This window comes from Pristiophorus japonicus, chromosome 12 (assembly GCF_044704955.1).
Source record: "Pristiophorus japonicus isolate sPriJap1 chromosome 12, sPriJap1.hap1, whole genome shotgun sequence".
NCBI lineage: Eukaryota > Metazoa > Chordata > Chondrichthyes > Pristiophoridae > Pristiophorus > Pristiophorus japonicus.
Window position 1 is genome coordinate 195,426,155 of NC_091988.1, and position 25,674 is coordinate 195,451,828.

The 25,674-nt window shown below is 58.9% G+C and overlaps 1 pseudogene; it reads right to left on the reverse strand.

Moving 5' to 3' along the window:
• LOC139276905 (deoxynucleoside triphosphate triphosphohydrolase SAMHD1-like) overlaps positions 1-25,674 on the reverse strand; it is a 103,438-nt pseudogene that overhangs the window by 46,562 nt on the left and 31,202 nt on the right.

A 25,674-nucleotide genomic window follows, 5' to 3' on the forward strand; every position in this document is an offset into this window, starting at 1 on the left:
AATAAATAAAAAAGGGGCCTTGTAAATGTCTTGTGTGTGTCATCCAGGTCGGGTGGCACGGATACATGTTTTATGTTTTTGCAGGTGAACTCCAAAAAGAGTTTCATGCACAAGGAACCAATCGTAGAGCAGTGGAGGTGTGTCCTGCTCAGTTGGAGCTGTGAGCAGTGAGAGAGGCTGCTAGCAACTTGAGCTCCTGCCTGGAGAGCCCTGAGACCAGCCAGGAAGAGAAGGAAGGAAGGGGTTTCACCTTCAACTTTACCCAGAGGGAGAGGAGGAGAAAAGAAAACTTTGTACATCTTTTTCACCATTCTGCAAAGAGTTGGAGAGAGGGGGAAAAGACCAACAACATCCAGTGTGGAAGGAGGGAGACTCTACTATCTCTACAGGTGGGTGTGGGTGCATTTCCCCAAACAGACTTTGTTGTATCGGTGGGGGGAGGAAAGAAGACCACTGAGGGCCGGAACATCGCGGGGGGTGTGTGTGTGTGTGGTAGTGTGTGTGGGGGCCGTGCTTACAACTAGGCCCCCCCCCACAATTGGAACCCCCCCCACCCCCCACATTTGCCTAGCCTGGGATAGCTGGAGCTACCAGGCTGAAGATTGTTATTAATCACCCAATTAAAGATCGTTAGGAGTGCCTGGTGGCTCCAGCTACCCCAGGTGAAGACATCTTCTCCCCCCACCTGAAGACCACCTCAAAGACTTTTGTGTTTTGCCATCTGGGGAGTGCACCCACCCACAGCTGCGAGGAGAGACCTGCCCTCGCAGCCCCCCCCCCTTCCCACCCCCTCTCTCTTTTCTCTGCTACTCTGTTTCTCCCCTCTCTCTCTGAGAACCCTTTCCTTCCAAGTTTTAAAAAAAAAACAATTAAGACAACTGAGCAGAGGGAGCAAGGCCTCTCCCCAATTGTCAACGAGGGGAGAGGTGCCTCGTTAAGGGCTCCTCTGCTCAGTTAAATACACGAGGCCATTAAAGACCATTAAGGCCTGTGACTTTGGGGTGGGTGTAGCCCTTAAAGGGACCCCGTGATGGCGACCCCATCCACGCCGGTGGCAGGGCCAGCAAGGACGTATGCGCAGGTGGCAACCGCTTCCACAGCACCTCCTGCGCCACCCGCTGCCCTGCCACCATTTACACTTATAACAAAAAAACACGGGGTCAAGAGCTACACTCACCCCACAATGAGCATCGAGGAGTGCGTGCGGGCAATGGCTGGGGTAGTCGGCCCCTCGGCCATTGTCGCAGCCTCCAAGATGTCTGGGAAGGCTGTTTTCTTCCTGGGGTCGGAGCGGGCGGTGTCCCTGGCCCTCGAAAAGGGGCTCACGGTGGGCGGGACGTTCCTGCCGGTGGATCCTCTCTAAGCCACCGCGCAGAGGGTCATCGTGTCGAACGTCCCGCCCTTTGTTCCCGCTGGGCTCCTCCTCCCTCACCTACAACAACTGGGGGAGGTAAGGTCAGGGATCAACCCCATACCGCTCGGCCTCAGGGAGAACAGCCTGCGCCACGTGTTCTCCTTCCGCCGCCAGCTCTTTGTCCGGCTGGCGCGGGAGGACATGACAGAGGGGCACTTTAATGTGGTGCACGAGGGGACTGCCTACCGCGTCTTCTGGACGTCGGACGGCGTGCGGTGCCATGCCTGCAGGGAGGTGGGGCATGTTCGCAAGAACTGCCCCGCCTCCAAGGCCGCCAAACCACCGAAGGCGGCCAAGGCTGGCGCTGCCGCCACCCCTCCCCCTAGTTGCGTCCGCGTGCCAGGAGCCATGGGTGCGCGGGCATCGTCGGAGGCCTTTGTTTTCAGGGCCTCCGGCGGGGGGGAGGGAGAGCGTCCGACCGGAAAGAAGGCGCGGAAGAAGACAAAACATCAAGAGGCGGGTCCCCTCGGTGCGCCGGATAATTTGACCACCGCGCTCAGCCCAACCCCGTCACCGGCGAGCGCGGGGTGCCCCGAGCCCGTGCCCGAGCCCTTGAACAACACCACAGAGGGGCCCGGGCGCGGGCAAGAAAAGGAAAAGGGGGGGGCGGAGCGGGAGGCCTCGGCAGACATGGAGGTCTCCCTGACTCCGCGCGCCCCCAGGAACAAAAAGAGGCACCGCCCCAATGACGCGGAGGGGGAACAATATCCCTCCGCGGAGGAGTCGGTGCCCGCCGCGTGTCCCGCGTCCCCCACCAGCGCCCCCAAATTGCGCTGCAGGCGCGAGGAGTCTTTCCCCGGGGAGGGTGAGACAGTTGAGGCTGCCCAGCCTCTGCCTCCCGGGGATGGAGTGGAAGATCTGCCTGTCGTGGGGGGCGTGGGGACCGCGGAGGAATGCGTAGCCGCCGGGCCGGGCGTCCCGGGGACTGAGGCGGGCGAGGCCGAAAAGGCCGAACCTGAGCCCGCCCAGCTATTACCCAACTTCCCCCGGGAGTTGCTCGACCCGGCAGAAACAAAATATATTGATTTTAATGAAACTGTAGATGCTGGGCCGGGGGGTGGCAGCGGGGAGGGGGAGGAACACCCACCCTCGCCCCTTACTTTGGAGCTGGAGCACTTGGAGGGCCTGGGGATTTCCTATGGCCGGGTCTCTCCTTGTTCTCCGGTTCCTGGGGCGGAGGGGGAACCCCTTCCGCTGTCATTTCCCGACCCAGCACCATTTTTAAAAGAGCCCAGTGGGGACTCCTCTGCCGACGATCCTGGGGGTGGGATCGGGGCAGTGCCAGGGCTGGTTGGAGCGGCCGGTTCATTTGCCGTACCTTGTGCGGTCGATGGGCTGGCTGCTGGCGGCCACCTCCCGGAGGAGGACGGGGACTCGGTGGGGGACGCGGGTGAAGACCTAGAGACCACCGCCAGTGAGGCGGTGGATCTGCTCGCGGCCGCCGCTGAGGCCCTCCTCATTCCTGCAAAGGAACTCCGGGACTTTTTGGCCCAGAGCCGGGGTCGCCGCGACCAAGCCCGACTGGCCCTGGAAAAATGGTCCGAGCCGGAGCTGATCAAGGGGTCCGTCCGCGCCGCCGTTAAAACCTTGGCCGCGGGCGGGCCCTTGACAAAGGAGCAGCACCTTGAGCTGCGCGAGCTCGAGGGACTCCTCGCTGGGCTGCGGAGGGAGCGGAGTTCAACAAAAGACTCCGCTCCCTCCCCCACAATAGGTTAAGGTAGAGGTTGCACTATGCTTTTGCCATGAAGATAACCATAGCCAGCCTCAACATCAACGGCGGCAGAGGGGCACGCCGTAGATTTGACAATTTTTCGCTCCTGCGGGAGGGGAAATATGCGGTGTGCTTCCTGCAAGAAACCCACACCGTTCCGGGAGACGAAGCCACGTGGCTCCTGGAATGGCAAGGAGAGGTCCGCATGAGCCACCTCACCGCCATTTCTAGTGGGGTGGCCATCTTGCTGGGCCCGCATTTTCAGCCGGAGATCTTGGGGGTCGAGGAGCCCGTGCCAGGCCGCTTGCTGCACGTAACGGTTCGCCTGGGGGACGTGCCGCTCCATCTCGTGAACGTGTACGCCCCTCATCCCGGCCCGCAGCAAACGCGCTTCTTTGAAGAGGTGTCCGCTCTTCTTGGCTCCGTCGACGTCGGCGACTGCATTGTCCTCGGGGGGGATTTTAACTGCACCCTCGAGGCGAGGGACCGCTCCGGTGCCCCGCAGTGCATGACGGCGATGGAGAAGTTGAGGGACCTGGTCGGGTCCTTCGACTTGGTGGACGTCTGGCGAAATCTCCACCCCGACTCCAGCGCCTTTACTTGGGTGAGGCCTGGAGTTGGATGGTCTAGAGTCGACCGCCTTTACGTGTCTCGGGCGTACGTTTCCTGCGTCCCGGCGGCCTCCATGCGGCCGGTGCCGTGTTCGGACCATCACCTGGTGTGGGCGGAGCTCGCTTCGCTCCGCGCGAGGACGGGGTCCGCGTACTGGCACTTTAACAACCGGCTGCTGGAGGACGTGCGGTTCCAGGACTCGTTCCGTCGATTCTGGTCCGACTGGAGAAGGAAGCAGGGGGGCTTCCCCTCCTTGAGGCTATGGTGGGACGTGGGCAAGGCTCACGTCCGCGTCTTCTGTCAAGAGTACGCGAGGGGGTCGACCAAGAGGCGGGCGGCCAGAGTCGGGCGCCTAGAAAAGGAGGTGCTCGACCTGGAAGCCCGTCTCGGTCAAGTCGTCCAGGACCCGGCCCTGCGGACGGTGTACGAAGCGAAGAAGGCCGCGCTGAAGGACCTGCAGCTCGTCGGGTCCCGAGGCGCGTTCGTGAGGTCGCGGATCCGGTTCCTGCGGGATCTGGACCGCGGCTCCCCCTTCTTCTACTCGCTGGAAAAAAGGCAGAGTGTCCGTAAGCAGCTCTTGACGCTGCTGGCCGACGACGGCTCTCTCGTCTCGGATCCGGAGGGCGTCAACAACAGGGTCCGTGAATATTACGGGGCTCTGTTCTCTCCGGATCCGTCCAGCGAGGAAGCGCGTAGAGTTTTGTGGGAGGACCTGCCGAAGGTCGGCCCGGAGGGCGCCGAAAATCTGGAAGCTCCGCTAAGCCTGGCGGAGCTGACCGGTGCCCTCGCCCGGCTCTCGAGGGGAAAATCCCCGGGGCTGGACGGGCTGACCGTGGAGTTCCACAGGGCGTTCTGGGACGTCCTGGGGAGCGACTACGCGCGGGTCCTGGGGGAAAGTCTGGCGACCGGGGAGATGCCCCTCTCTTGGCGCAGGGCAGTCATCGTCCTGCTGCCTAAGAAGGGCGATCTCCGCCTCCTTAAGAACTGGCGCCCGGTCTCCCTCCTCAGCACGGACTACAAAATCTTCGCCAGGGCGATGTCTGCTCGCCTTGGTGCCGTGCTGGACCACATGATCCACCCCGACCAGTCATACACGGTCCCGGGCCGGACAATCCACGATAACATCCATCTGGTCCGGGACCTCATCCATTGTTCCCAGGAGGCTGGTCTGTCGGTCGCCTTCCTATCCCTCGACCAAGAGAAGGCGTTCGACAGGGTGGATCACGACTATCTGCTCGGAACTCTGCGCGCTTTCGGGTTCGGGACGCATTTCGTCGCCCGGATCCGACTTTTGTACGCCGCCGCGGAGTGTCTGATTAAGGTTAACGGGTCCTTGACGGCGCCCCTTCGCTTTAGGAGAGGGGTGCGCCAGGGATGCCCCATGTCCGGCCAGTTATACGCCGTTTGCGTGGAGCCTTTCCTGCGCCTCTTGCGGACGAGGTTGACGGGACTGGCTCTGCAAGGGCCGGGCGTGGAGGTCGTCCTCTCGGCTTACGCCGATGACGTGCTCCTCGCGATAGAGGATCCCGCTGACCTGCGGAGGATGCGTGAGTGCCAGGAGATTTACTCGGCCGCGTCCTCCGCCAGGATCAACTGGGAGAAATGTTCCGGACTCCTGGTGGGTCAGTGGCGGGTGGACTCCCTGCCGGAGGAGCTCAGGCCTTTTGCCTGGAGCACGACCCATCTCCTCTATCTGGGAGTCTACCTTAGCCCCGACGAGGGAACCTGGCCGGCGAACTGGCAGGAGCTGGAGGCCAAGGTCGCCGCTCGCCTAGGGCGCTGGACAGGACTGCTCCGAGTGCTGTCCTACAGGGGTCGAGCGCTAGTCATAAACCAGCTGGTGGCCGCAATGCTGTGGTACCGGCTGGTCACTTTGACCCCTCCCCCTGCGTTTGTCGCCAAGATACAGAAGAAGCTGGTGGACTTCTTCTGGAACAACAGGAAGCACTGGGTCTCTGCCGCGGTTTTGAGTCTCCCGCTTGAGGAGGGCGGTCAGTCGTTGGTGTGCGTCAGCGCCCAGCTCGCGACTTTCCGTCTTCAGACCCTGCAGAGATACCTTTACGTCGAGCCCCCTCCTAGGTGGTGCGCTCTGGCGAGGTATTTCTTCCGCCAGCAGCTCGACCTCAATTATGACACGCAGCTCCTGTTTGTGAACTTGGGGGGTGCCAGGACCGCCCTCCGGGAGCTGCCTGTCTTTTACAGGGAACTCATCAGGGTCTGGAACAAAGTCTCCACCAAGCGCAGCTCTCCACCGGCTGGAGTGGCGGCCGTCCTGCAGGAGCCGCTGCTCGGGAATCCGTACCTCCACGGCCGAGGCTTCATGTGGCGGTCGGAAGAGAGGGCTGTGGCTGGTGAGGTGACCAGGGTCAGGGACCTGCTCGATGGCGGAGGAGCGGGCTGGATGGCGCCAGTCACGCTGGCGCGGCGCCTAAATTCTGCCAACGTCCGCCACGCGGCCGATGCCATCGAGTCGCTAAAAACAGCTCTGGGCCTTGACTCGGTTAGGTGTATCGAGGAGGCTCAAGCACGTGGGGAGATCCCGTCCGAACTGACCCCCGTCCGGACGGAATTCCTCATCGGCGCCAAACCCCGGAACCTCCCTCGGGGGCCGGCGCCTCACAACTTGAGCCGCCTCGGGGAAATCCCCTCCGTGCCTTTCAGTTCCGCGCGGAGGGGTTTCCTGTACGGGCTGCTCCTGCACACCCTCAACTTTGCCATCCTCGCCGGCCGTCCGGACACGCCATGGCGTACCATCTTGCCGTCCGGAGGAGGCGGGGGTCCCCGATGGAGGGCACTCTACGCAGGGGTCCTCCCACTATTCATCGGGGACTTGGCCTGGAGGGTGGTGCACGGAGCAGTGCCGTGCAACAAATTTTTAAGCCGGTTCACGGACTCCCAGGCCGCCTGCAATTTCTGCGGTCTGGAGGAGTCCGTGTTCCATGTTTTTATTGAGTGTACAAGGTTGCAGCCCCTGTTCCATTATTTGAAGGGGCTGCTCCTGAAATTCTGGCTGCACTTCAGTCCCACTCTCCTGATCTTTGGGCACCCTGTGCGGAGGGGAGCGGGTAGGTCCGAAGGCCTCCTCGTAGGACTGCTCCTGGGCACGGCCAAGGGTGCCATCAGCCGGTCCAGGCAGCGGGCGGTCGAGGGGGTCGTTCAACCTGACTGCCTGCCTCTCTTCCGCTCTTACATCCGGTCCAGGGTGTCCTTGGAGATGGAGCACGCGGTGTCCACCGGTACGCTCGCGGCCTTCCGCGAGAGGTGGGCACCGGAGGGACTGGAGTGCATCATCACGCCCGGCAACCAAATTTTAATTTGATTTTACGTTTTAAAGTTTAATTTGTTTTAATTGCCGGTGCTTTTAGTGTCCCCCTCTCCTTTTATAGGGGGCACTGGAAAAAGGAAAAATTTGATTTTAGTGCCCCAAAAAAAAAAAACCACAAAAAAAAATAAAAAAATAAAAAAGGGGCCTTGTAAATGTCTTGTGTGTGTCATCCAGGTCGGGTGGCACGGATACATGTTTTATGTTTTTGCAGTTTAACTCAAAAGAGTTTCATGCACAAGGACCAATTGGAGAGCAGTGGAGGCGTGTCCTGCTCAGTTGGAGCTGTGAGCAGTGAGTGGAGCAGCTAGCAACTTGAGCTCCTGCCTGGAGAGCCCTGAGACCAGCCCAGGAAAAGAAGGAAGGAAGGGGCTTCACCACAACTTTCATCCAGAGGGAGAGGAGGAGAACAGAAAACTTTTACATCTTTATTACCATTCTGCAAGGAGTTGGAGAGAGGGGGAAAGGACCAATAACAACCAGTGTGGAAGGAGGGAGACTCTACGTTCTACAGGTGGGTGTGGGTGCATTTCCCCAAACAGACTTTGTTGTATCGGTGGGGGGAGGAAAGAAGACCACTGAGGGCCGGAACATCGCGGGGGGTGTGTGTGTGTGTGGTAGTGTGCGTGGGGGCCGTGCTTACAACTAGGCCCCCCCCCACAATTGGAACCCCCCCCACCCCCCACATTTGCCTAGCCTGGGATAGCTGGAGCTACCAGGCTGAAGATTGTTATTAATCACCCAATTAAAGATCGTTAGGAGTGCCTGGTGGCTCCAGCTACCCCAGGTGAAGACATCTTCTCCCCCCACCTGAAGACCACCTCAAAGACTTTTGTGTTTTGCCATCTGGGGAGTGCACCCACCCACAGCTGCGAGGAGAGACCTGCCCTCGCAGCCCCCCACCCCTTCCCACCCCCCTCTCTCTTTTCTCTGTTACTCTGTTTCTCCCCTCTCTCTCTGAGAGCCCTTCCTTCCAAATTTAATTTAAAAAAAAAAACAATTTAAGACAACTGAGCAGAGGGAGCAAGGCCCCTCCCCAATTGCCAACTAGGGGAGAGGTGTGCCTCATTAAGGGCTCCTCTGCTCAGTCATTATACAAGAGGCCATTAAAGACCATTAAGGCCTGTGACTTTGGGGTGGGTGTAGCCCTTAAAGGGACCCCGTGATGGCGACCCCATCCACGCCGGTGGCAGGGCCAGCGAAGACGTATGCGCAGGTGGCAACCGCTTCCACAGCACCTCCTGCGCCACCCGCTGCCCTGCCACCATTTACACTTATAACAAAAAAACACGGGGTCAAGAGCTACACTCACCCCACAATGAGCATCGAGGAGTGCGTGCGGGCGATGGCTGGGGTAGTCGGCCCCTCGGCCATTGTCGCAGCCTCCAAGATGTCTGGGAAGGCTGTTTTCTTCCTGGGGTCGGAGCGGGCGGTGTCCCTGGCCCTCGAAAAGGGGCTCACGGTGGGCGGGACGTTCCTGCCGGTGGATCCTCTCGAAGCCACCGCGCAGAGGGTCATCGTGTCGAACGTCCCGCCCTTTGTTCCCGCTGGGCTCCTCCTCCCTCACCTACAACAACTGGGGGAGGTAAGGTCAGGGATCAACCCCATACCGCTCGGCCTCAGGGAGAACAGCCTGCGCCACGTGTTCTCCTTCCGCCGCCAGCTCTTTGTCCGGCTGGCGCGGGAGGACATGACAGAAGGGCACTTTAATGTGGTGCACGAGGGGACTGCCTACCGCGTCTTCTGGACGTCGGACGGCGTGCGGTGCCATGCCTGCAGGGAGGTGGGGCATGTTCGCAAGAACTGCCCCGCCTCCAAGGCCGCCAAACCACCGAAGGCGGCCAAGGCTGGCGCTGCCGCCACCCCTCCCCCTAGTTGCGTCCGCGTGCCGGGAGCCATGGGTGCGCGGGCATCGTCGGAGGCCTTTGTTTTCAGGGCCTCCGGCGGGGGGGAGGGAGAGCGTCCGACCGGAAAGAAGGCGCGGAAGAAGGAGAAACATCTAGAGGCGGGTCCCCTCGGTGCGGCGGAAAGTTTGACCAACGCGCTCAGCCCAACCCAGTCACCGGCGAGCGCGGGGTGCCCCGAGCCCGTGCCCGGGCCCTTGAATAACACCACAGAGGGGCCCAGGCGCGGGCAAGAAAAGAAAAAGGGGGGGGCGGAGCGGGAGGCCTCGGCAGACATGGGGGTCTCCCTGACTCCGCGCGCCCCCAGGAACAAAAGGAGGCACGGCTCCGATGAGACGGAGGGGGAACAACATCCCTCCGTGGAGGAGTCGGTGCCCGCCGCGTGTCCCGCGTCCCCCACCAGCGCCCCCAAATTGCGCTGCAGGCGCGAGGAGTCTTTCCCCGGGGAGGGTGAGACAGTTGAGGCTGCCCAGCCTCTGCCTCCCGGGGATGGAGTGGAAGATCTGCCTGTCGTGGGGGGCGTGGGGACCGCGGAGGAATGCGTAGCCGCCGGGCCGGGCGTCCCGGGGACTGAGGCGGGCGAGGCCGAAAAGGCCGAACCTGAGCCCGCCCAGCTCTTACCCAACTTCCCCCGGGAGTCGCTCGACCCGGCAGAAAAACAATTTATTGATTTTAATGAAACTGTAGATGCTGGGCCGGGGGGTGGCAGCGGGGAGGGGGAGGAACACCCACCCTCGCCCCTTACTTTGGAGCTGGAGCACTTGGAGGGCCTGGGGATTTCCTATGGCCGGGTCTCTCCTTGTTCTCCGGTTCCTGGGGCGGAGGGGGAACCCCTTCCGCTGTCATTTCCCGACCCAGCACCATTTTTAAAAGAGCCCAGTGGGGACTCCTCTGCCTGGGGGTGGGATCGGGGCAGTGCCAGGGCCGGTTGGAGCGGCCGGTTCATTTGCCGTACCTTGTGCGGTCGATGGGCCGGCTGCTGGCGGCCACCTCCCGGAGGAGGACGGGGACTCGGTGGGGGACGCGGGTGAAGACCTAGAGACCACCGCCAGGGAGGCGGTGGATCTGCTCGCGGCCGCCGCTGAGGCCCTCCTCGTTCCTGCAAAGGAACTCCGGGACTTTTTGGCCCAGAGCCGGGGTCGCCGCGACCAAGCCCGACTGGCCCTGGAAAAATGGTCCGAGCCGGAGCTGATCAAAGGGTCCGTCCGCGCCGCCGTTAAAACCTTGGCCGCGGGCGGGCCCTTGACAAAGGAGCAGCACCTTGAGCTGCGCGAGCTCGAGGGACTCCTCGCTGGGCTGCGGAGGGAGCGGAGTTCAACAAAAGACTCCGCTCCCTCCCCCACAATAGGTTAAGGTAGAGGTTGCACTATGCTTTTGCCATGAAGATAACCATAGCCAGCCTCAACATCAACGGCGGCAGAGGGGCACGCCGTAGATTTGACAATTTTTCGCTCCTGCGGGAGGGGAAATATGCGGTGTGCTTCCTGCAAGAAACCCACACCGTTCCGGGAGACGAAGCCACGTGGCTCCTGGAATGGCAAGGAGAGGTCCGCATGAGCCACCTCACCGCCATTTCTAGTGGGGTGGCCATCTTGCTGGGCCCGCATTTTCAGCCGGAGATCTTGGGGGTCGAGGAGCCCGTGCCAGGCCGCTTGCTGCACGTAACGGTTCGCCTGGGGGACGTGCCGCTCCATCTCGTGAACGTGTACGCCCCTCATCCCGGCCCGCAGCAAACGCGCTTCTTTGAAGAGGTGTCCGCTCTTCTTGGCTCCGTCGACGTCGGCGACTGCATTGTCCTCGGGGGGGATTTTAACTGCACCCTCGAGGCGAGGGACCGCTCCGGTGCCCCGCAGTGCATGACGGCGATGGAGAAGTTGAGGGACCTGGTCGGGTCCTTCGACTTGGTGGACGTCTGGCGAAATCTCCACCCCGACTCCAGCGCCTTTACTTGGGTGAGGCCTGGAGTTGGATGGTCTAGAGTCGACCGCCTTTACGTGTCTCGGGCGTACGTTTCCTGCGTCCCGGCGGCCTCCATGCGGCCGGTGCCGTGTTCGGACCACCACCTGGTGTGGGCGGAGCTCGCTTCGCTCCGCGCGAGGACGGGGTCCGCGTACTGGCACTTTAACAACCGGCTGCTGGAGGACGTGCGGTTCCAGGACTCGTTCCGTCGATTCTGGTCCGACTGGAGAAGGAAGCAGGGGGGCTTCCCCTCCTTGAGGCTATGGTGGGACGTGGGCAAGGCTCACGTCCGCGTCTTCTGTCAAGAGTACGCGAGGGGGTCGACCAAGAGGCGGGCGGCCAGAGTCGGGCGCCTAGAAAAAGAGGTGCTCGACCTGGAAGCCCGTCTCGGTCAAGTCGTCCGGGACCCGGCCCTGCGGACGGTGTACGAAGCGAAGAAGGCCGCGCTGAAGGACCTGCAGCTCGTCGGATCCCGAGGCGCGTTCGTGAGGTCGCGGATCCGGTTCCTGCGGGATCTGGACCGCGGCTCCCCCTTCTTCTACTCGCTGGAAAAAAGGCAGAGTGTCCGTAAGCAGCTCTTGACGCTGCTGGCCGACGACGGCTCTCTCGTCTCGGATCCGGAGGGCGTCAACAACAGGGTCCGTGAATATTACGGGGCTCTGTTCTCTCCGGATCCGTCCAGCGAGGAAGCGCGTAGAGTTTTGTGGGAGGACCTGCCGAAGGTCGGCCCGGAGGGCGCTGAAAATCTGGAAGCTCCGCTAAGCCTGGCGGAGCTGACCGGTGCCCTCGCCCGGCTCTCGAGGGGAAAATCCCCGGGGCTGGACGGGCTGACCGTGGAGTTCCACAGGGCGTTCTGGGACGTCCTGGGGAGCGACTACGCGCGGGTCCTGGGGGAAAGTCTGGCGACCGGGGAGATGCCCCTCTCTTGGCGCAGGGCAGTCATCGTCCTGCTGCCTAAGAAGGGCGATCTCCGCCTCCTTAAGAACTGGCGCCCGGTCTCCCTCCTCAGCACGGACTACAAAATCTTCGCCAGGGCGATGTCTGCTCGCCTTGGTGCCGTGCTGGACCACATGATCCACCCCGACCAGTCATACACGGTCCCGGGCCGGACAATCCACGATAACATCCATCTGGTCCGGGACCTCATCCATTGTTCCCAGGAGGCTGGTCTGTCGGTCGCCTTCCTATCCCTCGACCAAGAGAAGGCGTTCGACAGGGTGGATCACGACTATCTGCTCGGAACTCTGCGCGCTTTCGGGTTCGGGACGCATTTCGTCGCCCGGATCCGACTTTTGTACGCCGCCGCGGAGTGTCTGATTAAGGTTAACGGGTCCTTGACGGCGCCCCTTCGCTTTAGGAGAGGGGTGCGCCAGGGATGCCCCATGTCCGGCCAGTTATACGCCGTTTGCGTGGAGCCTTTCCTGCGCCTCTTGCGGACGAGGTTGACGGGACTGGCTCTGCAAGGGCCGGGCGTGGAGGTCGTCCTCTCGGCTTACGCCGATGACGTGCTCCTCGCGATAGAGGATCCCGCTGACCTGCGGAGGATGCGTGAGTGCCAGGAGATTTACTCGGCCGCGTCCTCCGCCAGGATCAACTGGGAGAAATGTTCCGGACTCCTGGTGGGTCAGTGGCGGGTGGACTCCCTGCCGGAGGAGCTCAGGCCTTTTGCCTGGAGCACGACCCATCTCCTCTATCTGGGAGTCTACCTTAGCCCCGACGAGGGAGCCTGGCCGGCGAACTGGCAGGAGCTGGAGGCCAAGGTCGCCGCTCGCCTAGGGCGCTGGACAGGACTGCTCCGAGTGCTGTCCTACAGGGGTCGAGCGCTAGTCATAAACCAGCTGGTGGCCGCAATGCTGTGGTACCGGCTGGTCACTTTGACCCCTCCCCCTGCGTTTGTCGCCAAGATACAGAAGAAGCTGGTGGACTTCTTCTGGAACAACAGGAAGCACTGGGTCTCTGCCGCGGTCTTGAGTCTCCCGCTTGAGGAGGGCGGTCAGTCGTTGGTGTGCGTCAGCGCCCAGCTCGCGACTTTCCGTCTTCAGACCCTGCAGAGATACCTTTACGTCGAGCCCCCTCCTAGGTGGTGCGCTCTGGCGAGGTATTTCTTCCGCCAGCAGCTCGACCTCAATTATGACACGCAGCTCCTGTTTGTGAACTTGGGGGGTGCCAGGACCGCCCTCCGGGAGCTGCCTGTCTTTTACAGGGAACTCATCAGGGTCTGGAACAAAGTCTCCACCAAGCGCAGCTCTCCGCCGGCTGGAGTGGCGGCCGTCCTGCAGGAGCCGCTGCTCGGGAATCCGTACCTCCACGGCCGAGGCTTCATGTGGCGGTCGGAAGAGAGGGCTGTGGCTGGTGAGGTGACCAGGGTCAGGGACCTGCTCGATGGCGGAGGAGCGGGCTGGATGGCGCCAGACACGCTGGCGCGGCGCCTAAACTCTGCCAACGTCCGCCACGCGGCCGATGCCATCGAGTCGCTAAAAACAGCTCTGGGCCCTGACTCCGTTAGGTGCATCGAGGAGGCTCAAGCACGTGGGGAGATCCCGTCCGAACTGACCCCCGTCCGGACGGAATTCCTCATCGGCGCCAAACTCCGGAACCTCCCTCGGGGGCCGGCGCCTCACAACTTGAGCCGCCTCGGGGAAATCCCCTCCGTGCCTTTCAGTTCCGCGCGGAGGGGTTTCCTGTACGGGCTGCTCCTGCACACCCTCAACTTTGCCATCCTCGCCGGCCGTCCGGACACGCCATGGCGTACCATCTTGCCGTCCGGAGGAGGCGGGGGTCCCCGATGGAGGGCACTCTACGCAGGGGTCCTCCCACTATTCATCGGGGACTTGGCCTGGAGGGTGGTGCACGGAGCAGTGCCGTGCAACAAATTTTTAAGCCGGTTCACGGACTCCCAGGCCGCCTGCAATTTCTGCGGTCTGGAGGAGTCCGTGTTCCATGTTTTTATGGAGTGCACAAGGTTGCAGCCCCTGTTCCATTATTTGAAGGGGCTGCTCCTGAAATTCTGGCTGCACTTCAGTCCCACTCTCCTGATCTTTGGGCACCCTGTGCGGAGGGGAGCGGGTAGGTCCGAAGGCCTCCTCGTAGGACTGCTCCTGGGCACGGCCAAGGGTGCCATCAGCCGGTCCAGGCAGCGGGCGGTCGAGGGGGTCGTTCAACCTGACTGCCTGCCTCTCTTCCGCTCTTACATCCGGTCCAGGGTGTCCTTGGAGATGGAGCACGCGGTGTCCACCGGTACGCTCGCGGCCTTCCGCGAGAGGTGGGCACCGGAGGGACTGGAGTGCATCATCACGCCCGGCAACCAAATTTTAATTTGATTTTACGTTTTAAAGTTAATTTGTTTTAATTGCCGGTGCTTTTAGTGTCCCCTTCCCTTTTATAGGGGGCACTGGGGAAAAATTGTGATTTTAGTGCCAAAAAAAAAAAAAAACCCAAAAAAAGAAAAACACAAAAAAAAAAAAAAAGGGGGGAAAAAAAGGGCCTTGTAAATGTCTGGAGTGTCACCCAGGTCGGGTGGCACTCTTTAATGTTTTATGTTTTCGCAGGTAAACTCAAAAGAGTTTCATGCACAAGGACCAATTGGAGAGCAGTGGAGGCGTGTCCTGCTCAGTTGGAGCTGTGAGCAGTGAGTGGAGCAGCTAGCAACTTGAGCTCCTGCCTGGAGAGCCCTGAGACCAGCCCAGGAAAAGAAGGAAGGAAGGGGCTTCACCACAACTTTCATCCAGAGGGAGAGGAGGAGAACAGAAAACTTTTACATCTTTATTACCATTCTGCAAGGAGTTGGAGAGAGGGGGAAAAGACAAACAACATCCAGTGTGGAAGGAGGGAGACTCAACATTTCTACAGGTGGGTGTGGGTGCATTTCCCCAAACAGACTTTGTTGTATCGGTGGGGGGAGGAAAGAAGACCACTGAGGGCCGGAACATCGCGGGGGGTGTGTGTGTGTGTGGTAGTGTGTGTGGGGGCCTTGCTTACAACTAGGCCCCCCCCCACAATTGGAACCCCCCCCACCCCCCACATTTGCCTAGCCTGGGATAGCTGGAGCTACCAGGCTGAAGATTGTTGTTTTTCTCAATCACCCAATTAAAGATCGTTAGGAGTGCCTGGTGGCTCCAGCTACCCCAGGTGAAGACATCTCCTCCCCCCACCTGAAGACCACCCCAAAGACTTTTGTGTTTTGCCATCTGGGGAGTGCACCCACCCACAGCTGCGAGGGGAGACCTCCCCTCGCAGTCCCCCCCCCCTTCCCACCCCCCCCTCTCTCTTTCTCTGCTACTCTGTTTCTCCCCTCTCTCTCTGAGAGCCCTTCCTTCCAAATTTAATTTAAAAAAAAAACAATTTAAGACAACTGAGCAGAGGGAGCAAGGCCCCTCCCCAATTGCCAACTAGGGGAGAGGTGTGCCTCATTAAGGGCTCCTCTGCTCAGTCATTATACAAGAGGCCAATAAAGACCATTAAGGCCTGTGACTTTGGGGTGGGTGTAGCCCTTAAAGGGACCCCGTGATGGCGACCCCATCCACGCCGGTGGCAGGGCCAGCGAAGACGTATGCGCAGGTGGCAACCGCTTCCACAGCACCTCCTGCGCCACCCGCTGCCCTGCCACCATTTACACTTATAACAAAAAAACACGGGGTCAAGAGCTACACTCACCCCACAATGAGCATTGAAGAGTGCGTGCGGGCGATGGCTGGGGTAGTCGGCCCCTCGGCCATTGTCGCAGCCTCCAAGATGTCTGGGAAGGCCGTGTTCTTCCTGGGGTCGGAGCGGGCGGTGTCCCTGGCCCTTGAAAAGGGGCTCACGGTGGGCGGGACGTTCCTGCCGGTGGACCCTCTCGAGGCCACCGCGCAGAGGGTCATCGTGTCGAACGTCCCGCCCTTTGTTTCCGCTGAGCTCCTCCTCCCTCACCTACACCAACTGGGGGAGGTAAGGTCGGGGATCAACCCCATACCGCTCGGCCTCAGGGAGAACAGCCTGCGCCACGTGTTCTCCTTCCGCCGCCAGCTCTTTGTCCGGCTGGCGCGGGAGGACGTGACAGAAGGGCACTTTAATGTGGTGCACGAGGGGACTGCCTACCGCGTCTTCTGGACGTCGGACGGCGTGCGGTGCCATGCCTGCAGGGAGGTGGGGCACGTTCGTAAGAACTGCCCCGCCTCCAAGGCCGCCAAACCACCGAAGGCGGCCATAGCTGGCGCCGCCGCCACCCCTCCCCCTAGTTGCGTCCGCGTGCCGGGAGCCATGGGTGCGCGGGCATCGTCGGAGGCCTTTGTTTTCAGGGCCTCCGGCGGGGGGGAGGGAGAGCGTCCGAGCGGAAAGAAGGCGCGGAAGAAGGAGAAACATCTAGAGGCGGGTCCCCTCGGTGCGCCGGAAAGTTTGACCACCGCGCTCAGCCCAACCCAGTCACCGGCGAGCGCGGGGTGCCCCGAGCCCGTGCCCGGGCCCTTGAATAACACCACAGAGGGGCCCAGGCGCGGGCAAGAAAAGAAAAAGGGGGGGGCGGAGCGGGAGGCCTCGGCAGACATGGGGGTCTCCCTGACTCCGCGCGCCCCCAGGAACAAAAGGAGGCACGGCTCCGATGAGACGGAGGGGGAACAACATCCCTCCGTGGAGGAGTCGGTGCCCGCTGCGTGTCCCGCGTCCCCCACCAGCGCCCCCAAATTGCGCTGCAGGCGCGAGGAGTCTTTCCCCGGGGAGGGTGAGACAGTTGAGGCTGCCCAGCCTCTGCCTCCCGGGGATGGAGTGGAAGATCTGCCTGTCGTGGGGGGCGTGGGGACCGCGGAGGAATGCGTAGCCGCCGGGCCGGGCGTCCCGGGGACTGAGGCGGGCGAGGCCGAAAAGGCCGAACCTGAGCCCGCCCAGCTCTTACCCAACTTCCCCCGGGAGTCGCTCGACCCGGCAGAAAAACAATTTATTGATTTTAATGAAACTGTAGATGCTGGGCCGGGGGGTGGCAGCGGGGAGGGGGAGGAACACCCACCCTCGCCCCTTACTTTGGAGCTGGAGCACTTGGAGGGCCTGGGGATTTCCTATGGCCGGGTCTCTCCTTGTTCTCCGGTTCCTGGGGCGGAGGGGGAACCCCTTCCGCTGTCATTTCCCGACCCAGCACCATTTTTAAAAGAGCCCAGTGGGGACTCCTCTGCCGACGATCCTGGGGGTGGGATCGGGGCAGTGCCAGGGCCGGTTGGAGCGGCCGGTTCATTTGCCGTACCTTGTGCGGTCGATGGGCCGGCTGCTGGCGGCCACCTCCCGGAGGAGGACGGGGACTCGGTGGGGGACGCGGGTGAAGACCTAGAGACCACCGCCAGGGAGGCGGTGGATCTGCTCGCGGCCGCCGCTGAGGCCCTCCTCGTTCCTGCAAAGGAACTCCGGGACTTTTTGGCCCAGAGCCGGGGTCGCCGCGACCAAGCCCGACTGGCCCTGGAAAAATGGTCCGAGCCGGAGCTGATCAAGGGGTCCGTCCGCGCCGCCGTTAAAACCTTGGCCGCGGGCGGGCCCTTGACAAAGGAGCAGCACCTTGAGCTGCGCGAGCTCGAGGGACTCCTCGCTGGGCTGCGGAGGGAGCGGAGTTCAACAAAAGACTCCGCTCCCTCCCCCACAATAGGTTAAGGTAGAGGTTGCACTATGCTTTTGCCATGAAGATAACCATAGCCAGCCTCAACATCAACGGCGGCAGAGGGGCACGCCGTAGATTTGACAATTTTTCGCTCCTGCGGGAGGGGAAATATGCGGTGTGCTTCCTGCAAGAAACCCACACCGTTCCGGGAGACGAAGCCACGTGGCTCCTGGAATGGCAAGGAGAGGTCCGCATGAGCCACCTCACCGCCATTTCTAGTGGGGTGGCCATCTTGCTGGGCCCGCATTTTCAGCCGGAGATCTTGGGGGTCGAGGAGCCCGTGCCAGGCCGCTTGCTGCACGTAACGGTTCGCCTGGGGGACGTGCCGCTCCATCTCGTGAACGTGTACGCCCCTCATCCCGGCCCGCAGCAAACGCGCTTCTTTGAAGAGGTGTCCGCTCTTCTTGGCTCCGTCGACGTCGGCGACTGCATTGTCCTCGGGGGGGATTTTAACTGCACCCTCGAGGCGAGGGACCGCTCCGGTGCCCCGCAGTGCATGACGGCGATGGAGAAGTTGAGGGACCTGGTCGGGTCCTTCGACTTGGTGGACGTCTGGCGAAATCTCCACCCCGACTCCAGCGCCTTTACTTGGGTGAGGCCTGGAGTTGGATGGTCTAGAGTCGACCGCCTTTACGTGTCTCGGGCGTACGTTTCCTGCGTCCCGGCGGCCTCCATGCGGCCGGTGCCGTGTTCGGACCACCACCTGGTGTGGGCGGAGCTCGCTTCGCTCCGCGCGAGGACGGGGTCCGCGTACTGGCACTTTAACAACCGGCTGCTGGAGGACGTCCGGTTCCAGGACTCGTTCCGTCGATTCTGGTCCGACTGGAGAAGGAAGCAGGGGGGCTTCCCCTCCTTGAGGCTATGGTGGGACGTGGGCAAGGCTCACGTCCGCGTCTTCTGTCAAGAGTACGCGAGGGGGTCGACCAAGAGGCGGGCGGCCAGAGTCGGGCGCCTAGAAAAAGAGGTGCTCGACCTGGAAGCCCGTCTCGGTCAAGTCGTCCAGGACCCGGCCCTGCGGACGGTGTACGAAGCGAAGAAGGCCGCGCTGAAGGACCTGCAGCTCGTCGGGTCCCGAGGCGCGTTCGTGAGGTCGCGGATCCGGTTCCTGCGGGATCTGGACCGCGGCTCCCCCTTCTTCTACTCGCTGGAAAAAAGGCAGAGTGTCCGTAAGCAGCTCTTGACGCTGCTGGCCGACGACGGCTCTCTCGTCTCGGATCCGGAGGGCGTCAACAACAGGGTCCGTGAATATTACGGGGCTCTGTTCTCTCCGGATCCGTCCAGCGAGGAAGCGCGTAGAGTTTTGTGGGAGGACCTGCCGAAGGTCAGCCCGGAGGGCGCCGAAAATTTGGAAGCTCCGCTAAGCCTGGCGGAGCTGACCGGTGCCCTCGCCCGGCTCTCGAGGGGAAAATCCCCGGGGCTGGACGGGCTGACCGTGGAGTTCCACAGGGCGTTCTGGGACGTCCTGGGGAGCGACTACGCGCGGGTCCTGGGGGAAAGTCTGGCGACCGGGGAGATGCCCCTCTCTTGGCGCAGGGCAGTCATCGTCCTGCTGCCTAAGAAGGGCGATCTCCGCCTCCTTAAGAACTGGCGCCCGGTCTCCCTCCTCAGCACGGACTACAAAATCTTCGCCAGGGCGATGTCTGCTCGCCTTGGTGCCGTGCTGGACCACATGATCCACCCCGACCAGTCATACACGGTCCCGGGCCGGACAATCCACGATAACATCCATCTGGTCCGGGACCTCATCCATTGTTCCCAGGAAGCTGGTCTGTCGGTCGCCTTCCTATCCCTCGACCAAGAGAAGGCGTTCGACAGGGTGGATCACGACTATCTGCTCGGAACTCTGCGCGCTTTCGGGTTCGGGACGCATTTCGTCGCCCGGATCCGACTTTTGTACGCCGCCGCGGAGTGTCTGATTAAGGTTAACGGGTCCTTGACGGCGCCCCTTCGCTTTAGGAGAGGGGTGCGCCAGGGATGCCCCATGTCCGGCCAGTTATACGCCGTTTGCGTGGAGCCTTTCCTGCGCCTCTTGCGGACGAGGTTGACGGGACTGGCTCTGCAAGGGCCGGGCATGGAAGTCGTCCTCTCGGCTTACGCCGATGACGTGCTCCTCGCGATAGAGGATCCCGCTGACCTGCGGAGGATGCGTGAGTGCCAGGAGATTTACTCGGCCGCGTCCTCCGCCAGGATCAACTGGGAGAAATGTTCCGGACTCCTGGTGGGTCAGTGGCGGGTGGACTCCCTGCCGGAGGAGCTCAGGCCTTTTGCCTGGAGCACGACCCATCTCCTCTATCTGGGAGTCTACCTTAGCCCCGACGAGGGAGCCTGGCCGGCGAACTGGCAGGAGCTGGAGGCCAAGGTCGCCGCTCGCCTAGGGCGCTGGACAGGACTGCTCCGAGTGCTGTCCTACAGGGGTCGAGCGCTAGTCAAACCAGCTGGTGGCCGCAATGCTGTGGTACCGGCTGGTCACTTTGACCCCTCCCCCTGCGTTTGTCGCCAAGATACAGAAGAAGCTGGTGGACTTCTTCTGGAACAACAGGAAGCACTGGGTCTCTGCCGCGGTCTTGAGTCTCCCGCTTGAGGAGGGCGGTCAGTCGTTGGTGTGCGTCAGCGCCCAGCTCGCGACTTTCCGTCTTCAGACCCTGCAGAGATACCTTTACGTCGAGCCCCCTCCTAGGTGGTGCGCTCTGGCGAGGTATTTCTTCCGCCAGCAGCTCGACCTCAATTATGACACGCAGCTCCTGTTTGTGAACTTGGGGGGTGCCAGGACCGCCCTCCGGGAGCTGCCTGTCTTTTACAGGGAACTCATCAGGGTCTGGAACAAAGTCTCCACCAAGCGCAGCTCTCCGCCGGCTGGAGTGGCGGCCGTCCTGCAGGAACCGCTGCTCGGGAATCCGTACCTCCACGGCCGAGGCTTTATGTGGCGGTCGGAAGAGAGGGCTGTGGCTGGTGAGGTGACCAGGGTCAGGGACCTGCTCGATGGCGGAGGAGCGGGCTGGATGGCGCCAGACACGCTGGCGCGGCGCCTAAATTCTGCCAACGTCCGCCACGCGGCCGATGCCATCGAGTCGCTAAAAACAGCTCTGGGCCCTGACTCCGTTAGGTGCATCGAGGTGGCTCAAGCACGTGGGGAGATCCCGTCCGAACTGACCCCCGTCCGGACGGAATTCCTCATCGGCGCCAAACCCCGGAACCTCCCTCGGGGGCCGGCGCCTCACAACTTGAGCCGCCTCGGGGAAATCCCCTCCGTGCCTTTCAGTTCCGCGCGGAGGGGTTTCCTGTACGGGCTGCTCCTGCACACCCTCAACTTTGCCATCCTCGCCGGCCGTCCGGACACGCCATGGCGTACCATCTTGCCGTCCGGAGGAGGCGGGGGTCCCCGATGGAGGGCACTCTACGCAGGGGTCCTCCCACTATTCATCGGGGACTTGGCCTGGAGGGTGGTGCACGGAGCAGTGCCGTGCAACAAATTTTTAAGCCGGTTCACGGACTCCCAGGCCGCCTGCAATTTCTGCGGTCTGGAGGAGTCCGTGTTCCATGTTTTTATTGAATGCACGAGGTTGCAGCCCCTGTTCCACTATTTGAAGGGGCTGCTCCTGAAATTCTGGCTGCACTTCAGTCCCACTCTCCTGATCTTTGGGCACCCTGTGCGGAGGGGAGCGGGTAGATCCGAAGGCCTCCTCGTAGGACTGCTCCTGGGCACGGCCAAGGGTGCCATCAGCCGGTCCAGGCAGCGGGCGGTCGAGGGGGTCGTTCAACCTGACTGCCTGCCTCTCTTCCGCTCTTACATCCGGTCCAGGGTGTCCTTGGAGATGGAGCACGCGGTGTCCACCGGTACGCTCGCGGCCTTCCGCGAGAGGTGGGCACCGGAGGGACTGGAGTGCATCATCACGCCCGGCAACCAAATTTTAATTTGATTTTACGTTTTTAAGTTTAATTTGTTTTAATTGCCGGTGGTTTTAGTGTCCCCCTCTCCTTTTATAGGGGGCACTGGAAAAAAGGAAAAATTTGATTTTAGTGCCCAAAAAAAAACCCACAAAAAAAAACCAAAAAAAAAAAAAGGGCCTTGTAAATGTCTTGTGTGTGTCATCCAGGTCGGGTGGCACGGATACATGTTTTATGTTTTTGCAGTTTAACTCAAAAGAGTTTCATGCACAAGGACCCCCAGGTCCCTCTGCACCGCAGCATGTTGTAATTTCTCCCCATTCAAATAATATTCCCTTTTACTGTTTTTTTTCCCCAAGGTGGATGACCTCACATTTTCCGACATTGTATTCCATCTGCCAAACCTTAGCCCATTCGCTTAACCTCTCTAAATCTCTTTGCAGCCTCTCTGTGTCCTCGACACAACCCGCTTTCCCACTAATCTTAGTGTCATCTGCAAATTTTGTTACACTACACTCTGTCCCCTCTTCCAGGTCATCTATGTATATTGTAAACAGTTGTGGTCCCAGCACCGATCCCTGTGGCACACCACTAACCACCGATTTCCAACCCGAAAAGGACCCATTTATCCTGACTCTCTGCTTTCTGTTAGCCAGCCAATTCTCGATCCATGCTAATACATTTCCTCTGACTTCGCGTACCTTTATCTTCTGCAGTAACCTTTTGTGTGGCACCTTATCGAATGCCTTTTGAAAATCTAAATACACCACATCCATCGGTACACCTCTATTCACCATGCTCGTTATATCCTCAAAGAATTCCAGTAAATTAGTTTAACATGATTTCCCCTTCATGAATCTATGTTGCGTCTGCTTGATTGCACTTTTCCTATCTAGATGTCCCGCTATTTCTTCCTTAATGATAGTTTCAAGCATTTTCCCCACTACAGATGTTAAACTAACCGGCCTATAGTTACCTGCCTTTTGTCTGCCCCCTTTTTTAAACAGAGGCATTACATTAGCTGCTTTCCAAACCGCTGATACCTCCCCAGAGTCCAGAGAATTTTGGTCGATTATAACGAATGCATCTGCTATAACTTCCGCCATCTCTTTTAATACCCTGGGATGCATTTCATCAGGACCAGGAGACTTGTCTACCTTGAGTCCCATTAGCCTGTCCAGCACTACCCCCCTAGTGACAGTGATTGTCTCAAGGTCCTCCCTTCCCACATTCCTGTGACCAGCAATTTTTGGCATGGTTTTTGTGTATTCCACTGTGAAGACCGAAGCAAAATAATTGTTTAAGGTCTCAGCCATTTCCACATTTCCCATTATTAAATCCCCCTTCTCATCTTCTAAGGGACCAACATTCACCTTAATCACTCTTTTCCGTTTTATATATCTGTAAAAGCTTTTACTATCTGTTTTTATGTTTTGCGCAAGTTTACTTTCGTAATCTATCTTTCCTTTCTTTATTGCTTTCTTAGTCATTCTTTGCTGTCGTTTAAAATGTTCCCAATCTTCTCGTTTCCACTAACCTTGGTCACCTTATACGCATTGGTTTTTAATTTGATACTCTCCTTTATTTCCTTGGTTATCCATGGCTGGTTATCCCTTCTCTTACCGCCCTTCTTTTTCACTGGAATATATTTTTGTTGAGCACTATGAAAGAGCTCCTTAAAAGTCCTCCACTGTTCCTCAATTGTGCCACCATTTAGTCTGTGTTTCCAGTCTACTATAGCTAACTCTACCCTCATCCCACTGTAGTCCCCTTTGTTTAAGCATAGTACGCTCGTTTGGGACTCTACTTCCTCACCCTCAATCTGTATTACAAATTCAACCATACTGTGATCACTCATTCCGAGAGGATCTTTTATGAGGAGATCGTTTATTATTCCTATCTCATTACACAGGACCAGATCTAAGATAGCTTGCTCCCTGGTAGGTTCTGTAACATACTGTTCTAAGAAACAATCCCGTATGCATTCTATGAATTCCTCCTCCAGGCTACCCCGTGCGATTTGATTTGACCAATCGATATGTAGGTTAAAATCCCTCATGATTACTGCCATTCCTTTTTCACATGCCTCTACTCGGAACTGCTACACGGCAGGCGAGCTCCAGGTGTGCAGAGGAAACGTTTCAAAGACACCCTCAAAGCCTCCTTGATAAAAAGCAACATCCCCATCAGCACCTGGGAGTCCCTGGCCAAAGACCGTCCTAAGTGGGGGAAGAGCATCCGGGAGGGTGCTGAGCACCTCGAGTCTCATCACCGAGAGCACGCAGAAAGCAAGCGCAGGCAGCGGAAGGTGCGTGCGGCAAACCAGTCTTCCCAGCAACCCTTTCCTTCAACGACTGTCCTACCTGTGACAAGGGACTGTAATTCCCGTATTGGACTGTTCAGTCAACTAAGACCTCAATTTTAGAGTGGAAGCAAGTCTTCCTCGATTTTGAAGGACTGCCTATGATGATGATATAATTAGCTTTAGTGGGCCTGAACTAAGGTGATGAAAATTAGCCAGAAAAACCCACAAACTAAATAAGACGCCATTCCATCTCACAACATACGTCACCTTATCCCGAAAGCAATTGTGCTTCTCTTCACCAACTTTACAAACTCGAGCAAACTTGAGGAGACATACAGAGTCAAAGTTGTTCTTCAAGACCAGGTGGTAGCTGTCCCTTCAGAAAGACAAGACACCGTCCTGATTAAAGTGACCACACTTTCTGCTGAATAGTCACATGATCCCCAAATGAAGAGATCGGTCAATGAGCTTGTAGTTTACATTGTAAGCAAGCTCCCCAGTGGGAAAAAGTGCTTCTGAATTTCACTGCTAAATGGCCTAGCTCTAATTTTATTGTGCCCCTTGTTCTAGATTTTCCCACCAGAGGAATTCGTTTTTCTGTATTTCTCTATTAAATCCCTTTATCATTTTGAACACCTTGATCAGATCACCCCTCAACCTTCTAAACTCAAAGGACTGCAAACCAAGTTTATGCAACCTGTGCTCATAATTTAACCCTTTCAACCCTGGTATTGTGCTGAGCAGTGGGAAAAGGTGCTGAACCAGATTCAAATATATTTAAGTTATCCCAGCTGTCTTGTGTAGTCCTCAGCCATACAGACCAGATAGAAGGTGGCCGGTGTGCAACGGCCACCACACGTTAAAAAAATCCATGCATAGGCATCATCCACCCTACACTATGTAATTCAGTACCTGGAATATTCGGCCCTTCATTGAAACACCTGTGACCTCATCTTTTTTTGGTGTGGAAGGAAGTCATCCTCATTTCAAGCGACTGCCTATGATGATGAGACTAGATAGTCACAGGTTGGATCACCAGGTCATGCTCAGCTCATCACAGCCAAGCCAGCAGTTGAGGCAAAGTTCCCCCTTCCTGGCTCTCCAGCAGCTGGGAAGTGCAGATATAAACAACCAATGAGTTCAGCGTCAAGCTGAGCTGCGATGCCCCGTGTGGTCGAATAGCCAGCCAACATTCACACATATAGAATCGCTACTTGACTGAGACACCAGAGGAGTACCAGTGCCTGTGAGAGCCAGCATCTTCAGATGCACCTTAAACACAGAGTGCTACTGTCCAGAAACTGCCACACTTGCTTTAAATTAACTTTGTAATGTACCTGATGAGGTCCCACTGAGAAGAGACATGGATTAAAGAATGTTCATCACCAATTGATCAATGAGATCTAGAGACCAAAGGTAGGCTTACCTGGCAAAGTAATCCCACTTATCAACATCAATCCCATTTCTCTTATTGGCGACAATTTCATATAGAAAGCCCTTCTCTTTAGGCCGGCCTTTGTAGGGCCACTGAAAAGACAAGATTTTAGAGTTAGCTATAAAAAGTAGCTCACAGGACAGTGAATATTGAGAACTGTCACGTTCTCCTCTTCCTCATCCCCTCCAGCTCCAATTTCCACGCGATGTACAAGTTGACCTGAAATGCGATAACTTCCTGTCGGCCGCACTCTACCATACCATGCTGGGTCAGGATGTGGCATGGCAATACATGCAGCAGGTGGTTAATATTGTGTTCCTAACATAGATGAGACTGCGCAAAGGGAGGTTAAAGTAACAGTGACCTCAGTCTTTGTTAAGACTCTCCAGAGTGAGGAACAGGCCTTGGGGGCCGGCTTATATACAGTGCTCCCAAGGGATGCTGGGATCCCTTGGGACTTCAGGGGATGCGCTCCCTGGTGGCGGAACATGGGAGGGCATGCTTTACAGATACA